Raw genomic sequence first — 6,000 nt, forward strand, 5'->3', positions numbered from 1 at the left:
GATAGGTGGAAGGGTGATGTCAAATACGCACTTGTATCACGGGTGACCTGCCTGGGGAGGGCATACGGCTGTCACCAATTTATTAATGCGCAATTTGCCTAAATGGGTAATGGAAAAACTTCAACCACTACATTTTTATTCAACACTTTAGGTTTTTGCGAGAATTTTTTTTTTTTTTATAGGTGTGACGCCATTGCTTCCAGCTGTTTTTATCGACTCAAGAATGTTAAATGGAAACGAACCATATCAAAACCATATGCCACATCTATTTTCTATTGGAACTTTCAAAATGTTTACAAAAAAATCCCGGGACAAGTTCATGGAAACCTAGCTAGTGAGTGACATATAAGTTCATGGAAACCTAGCTAGTGAGTGACATATAAGTTCATGGAAACCTAGCTAGTGAGTGACATATAAGTTCATGGAAACCTAGCTAGTGAGTGACATATAAGTTAATGGAAACCTAGCTAGTGAGTGACATATAAGTTCATGGAAACCTAGCTAGTGAGTGACATATAAGTTCATGGAAACCTAGCTAGTGAGTGACATATAAGTTCATGGAAACCTAGCTAGTGAGTGACATATAAGTTCATGGAAACCTAGCTAGTGAGTGACATATAAGTTCATGGAAACCTAGCTAGTGAGTGACATATAAGTTCATGGAAACCTAGCTAGTGAGTGACATATAAGTTCATGGAAACCTAGCTAGTGAGTGACATATAAGTTCATGGAAACCTAGCTAGTGAGTGACATATAAGTTCATGGAAACCTAGCTAGTGAGTGACATATAAGAAGAAGAAAACTGCTGATGCACAACCCCATTTTTTATTTTATTTCCACCCGCTGATGGGATTTCCCGGAAATTGTTTGGACAAGTGGGAAGACGAGCATGTGGGAAGACGAGCATGTGGTAGGACGAGCATGAGGGAATACTGGAAATTGGAAAGACAAGCGTATGGTGTTGACTCTTGAAAACGAACACACCCACTTTTTCCTTTTATATGCAACCTTCCATATCAACATAATTTAATATTATTGACGTAAGGCAGTTGAGAAGTGGCTTTATCTGCAGCAAACAGAAATATGTTGTCTGTCAACATTTTTGCTGTTATGGGTAACGAAACAAGCCCCTTTGAGTGAATTATTTGATAGGATTTCATGACGGCCATGAAAGACGAGAGAATAGGACAGAACACAGCTCAAGCACATTCTGATATCACTGTTCTAAAGATGAGTGGAGCACACATATCCTTGGTTACCAAGCGTGGTCATATTTCTTTTCCCACATCTTTGGAGACCAAGGTCATTTTACTGCTGTTTACATTTCCCTTGTGAATGTCAACCACTTGTTCACGCACGCACAAACACTCACACACACAAACACACAGATGCGGTCTGTATACACCTCTACACACACAATACAGGCAAACACTCATCACGCATGTGTTACTATATGCATGCTGCTTTCTTGGCTAGGGCTCAATTGAAAAATATATAAATCTCAATTTGACTTCTCTGGTTAAACAGAATATTAATAAACAAATACATATTTTTTGAAAACTTTTCAAACACGTGTGCTCATGGATGACATTACAGACGCAAGAGACACACCGATTGATGGTGCACCCTCATGTACACATTCGCAAACATGTACACGCTCACAAAACAATTTAACGAAACAATTTAACATTCATAGAGACAAGCGCATGCCAGACCTTGAACTATTCATCATGTAAGCCAAGTTGTTTTCAAATCGATCTAGCAATATGTATTTTCTTGAATTGTTTGGATGCCAGGTTAACCATTAAAAAAAAAAAGTGACTACAAGAAAATATAAAGTTCCCGATTGTTTATGGTAGTGTAAATAGTTAGAGGCTGATGTACTGTACTGTAGAGTTCAAGCTCAACAGTCGGATTAGTATGCAGTTGAAGTCGGAAGTTTACATACACTTAGGTTGGAGTCATTAAAACTCGTTGTTCAACCACTCCACAAATTTCTTGTTAACAAACTATAGTTTTGGCAAGTCGGTTAGGACATCTACTTTCTGCATGACACAAGTCTTTTTTCCAACAATTGTTTACAGACAGATTACTTTACTTATAATTCACTGTATCACAATTCCAGTGGGTCAGAAGTTTACCAACACTAAGTTGACTGTGCCTTTAAACAGCTTGGAAAATTCCAGAAAATGTTGTCATGGCTTTTGAAGCTTCTGATAGGCTAATTGACATCAGTTAAGTCAATTGGAGATGTACCGGTGGATGTATTTCAAGGCCTACCTGCAAACTCAGTGCCTCTTTGCTTGACATCATGGGATAATCAAAAGAAATCAGCCAAGACATCTTGTAGACCTCCACAAGTCTGGTTCATCCTTGGGAGCAATTTCCAAACGCCTGAAGGTACCATGTCCATCTGTAGAAACAATAGTATGCAAGTATAAACACCATGGGACCACGCAGCCGTCATAACACTCAGGAAGGAGACACGTACTGTCTTCTAGAGATGAACGTACTTTGGTATGAAAAGTACAAATCAATCCCAAGATGCTGGAGGAAACCGGTACAAGAGTATCTATATCCACAGTAAAATGAGTCCTATATCGACATAACTTGAAAAGCAGATCAGCAAGGAAGAAGCCACTGCTCCAAAACCGCCATAAAAAAAGCCAGACTATGGTTTGCAACTGCACATGGGGACAAAGATCGTACTTTTTGGAGAAATGTCCTCTGGTCTGATGAAACAAAAATAGAACTGTTTGGCCATAATGACCATCGTTATGTTTGGAGGAAAAAGGGGGAGGCTTGCAAGCTGAAGAACACCATCCCAACCATGAAGCACGGGGGTGGCAGCATCATGTTGTGGGGGTGCTTTGCTAGAGGAGGGACTGGTGCACTTCACAAAATAGAGGGCATCATGAGGCAGGAAAATTATGTGGATATATTGAAGCAACATCTCAAGACATCAGTCAGAAAGTTAAAGCTTGGTCACAAATGGGTCTTCCAAATGAACAATGACCCCAAGCATACTTCCAAAGTTGTGGCAAAATGGCTTAAGGACAACACAGTCAAGGTATTGGAGTGGCCATCACAAAGCCCTGACCTCAATCCTATAGAACATTTTTGGGCAGAACTGAAAAAGCGTGTGCGAGCAAGGAGGCCTAAAACCTGACTCCGCTACACCAGCTCTGTCAGGAGGAATGGGCCAAAATTTACCCAACTTATTATGGGAAGCTTGTGGAAGGCTACCCGAAACGTTTGACCCAAGATAAACAATTTAGAGGCTATTTAAATTAAGAAAAAAATACTATTATTCTTACATTTCACATTCTTAAAATAAAGTGGTGATCCTAAGACAGGGAATTTTTACTAGGATTAAATGTCAGGGTTTGTGAAAAACTGAGTTTAAATGTATTTGGCTAAGGTGCATGTAAACTTCTGACTTCACCTGTATCCGGATGGATGTATTGTACACTGAAGAAAAATATAAAAGCAACATGTAAATTGTTGGTCACATGTTTCATGAGCTGAAATTATAGATCCAAAAAATGTCCATGCACACAAAAAGCTTTTTTCTCTAAAATGTTATGCATATTTGTTTACATCCCTGTTAGTGAGCATTTCTCATTTGCCAAGATAATCCATCCACCTGACAGGTGTGGCATATCAAGAAGCTGATTAAACAGCATGATCATTACACAGGTGCACCTTTTGCTGGGGAAAATAAAAGGCCACTCTAAAATTTGCAGTTTTGTCACACAACACAATGCCACATGTCACAAGTTTTGAGGGAATGTGGAATTGGCATGCTGACTGCAGGAATGTCCACCAGAGCTGTTTCCAAAGTATTTCATGTTAATTTCTCTACCAAAAGCCGCCTTCGTCATTTTAGAAAATTTGCCAGTATGTCCAAACAGCCTCACAACCACAGACCACATATAACCATGCCAGCCCAGACTTCCACATCTGGCTTCTCTATCTGCGGGATTGTCTGGGACCAGCCCTCGACAGCTGATGAAGCTGTGAATTGTGCTCTTCATGGATGAATACCTATTTCAACTGTACCCAGGCAGATGGCAGACAGAGTGTATGGCGTCGTGTGGGCGAGCGGTTGGCTGATGACAACGTTGTGAACAGACTGCCCCATGGTGGCAGTGGGGTTATGGTATGGGCAGGCATAAGCGACCGACAACTAACACAATTGCATTTTATTGATGGCAATTTTAGTGCACAGAGATACCGTGCCGAGATCCTGAGGCCTATTGTCGTGCCATTTATCCGCCGCCATCACCTCATGTTTCAGCATGATAATGCACGACCCCATGTCGCAAGTATCTGTACACAATTCCTGGAAGCTGGAGGTATCTGTGACCAACAGATGCATATCTGTAGTCCCACTCATGGGAAATCCATTGATGAGGGCCTCATGAATTTATTTCAATTGACTGATTTCCTTATATGAAATGCCAGTCAGCAAAAATTTTTAAATTGTTGCATGTTTATATTTTTGTTCAGTGTATGATTGATGGAAGGATGAAGGAAGGTATAGATGGAGGGATGAATGAATGAAAGTGAACTAGTTTATGGATGATGAAGAGGGGTTAGAGGGGTGAATAGATGAATAAAGAGAAGTTGAAAATGGTGTGAAAAGGGTAGATGTTTACATCACCTGTAAGTAGGCTTTACATGTTCTTTTTTTAAATAATCAAGTAGTTTGGGACAGATATAGAAAAGAAGACATTTTGACGTATTCAACAACTGGATCCTGCCTAGATAATTGACTAGATAGTCAAAGGATTGCGTGCGTCCTGGTCCACAGAGAGGGATAAGACAGGACTGTTTCATCTCCCCACAGATCCTTCACTGACAGCTGTGAATTGACTATGATGTATGGAGCCATCAAGGACAAGCGCAGAGTGACTCAACTGTGCCATTGAACCTTTGTACCATTTGAAATGAATAATGGATACGTTATCGGAGCTCTGGGAAAGGAACGAAATAAGACAGACTGTTTTTTTCAGTCATGGAATCATAGAGCCAAGAGTTATAAGGAGGCGTAGGAGAAGAGATCCTAGTACACAGTAATTTAATACAAAAACTTGGAGTGAATTTTTATTATATGCCTATGAAGATAAGATCATGCCTTATATTATATTGCCATGTGGTTGTATATCTGCCCAATTCTGTCCCTAGGGAACAGAGCATTCTAGAGCAGAACATGCAAAATAGTAAATTAATACGTTTTTTTTGCATATCAAAAGTTTGGACACACCTATTCATTCAAGGGATTTTCTTTATTTTTACTATTTTCTACATTGTAGAATAAAAGTGAAGACATCATAACTATGAAATAACACATACAGAATCATGTAGTAACCAAAAAAGTGTTCAACAAATCAAAATACATTGTATATTTCAGATTCTTCAAAGTAGCCACCTTTTGCCTTGATGAAAGCTTTGCATAATCTTGGCATTCTATCAACCAGCTTCACCTGAAATGCTTTTCCAACAGTCTTGAAGGAGGTCCCACATATGCTGAGCACTTGTTGGCTGCTTTCCCTTCACTCTGCAGTCCAACTCATCCCTGAAACCATCTCAATTGGGTTGAGGTCGGGTGATTGTGGAGGCCAGGTCATCTGATGCAGCACTCCATCACTCTCCTTGGTCAAATAGCCCTTACACAGTCTGGAGGTGTGTTGAGTCATTGTCCTGTTGAAAAACAAATGATGATCCTACGAAGCGCAAACCAGATGGGATGGCGTATCACTGCAGAATGCTGTGGTAGGCATGCTGGTTAAGTGTGCCTTGAATTCTAAATAAATCACTGACAGTGTCACCAGCAAAGCACCCCCACACCATCACACCTCCTCCATGCTTCACGGTGGGAACCACACACGCGGAGATCATCCGTTCACCTACTCTGCTTCTCACAAAGACACAACGGTTGGAACCAAAAATCTCATATTTGGACTCATCAGAGGGCAGATTTCCACCGGTCTAATG

Source organism: Oncorhynchus mykiss, chromosome 9 (genome assembly GCF_057628025.1).
Source record: "Oncorhynchus mykiss isolate SJ-2025 chromosome 9, ASM5762802v1, whole genome shotgun sequence".
Classification (NCBI taxonomy): domain Eukaryota; kingdom Metazoa; phylum Chordata; class Actinopteri; order Salmoniformes; family Salmonidae; genus Oncorhynchus; species Oncorhynchus mykiss.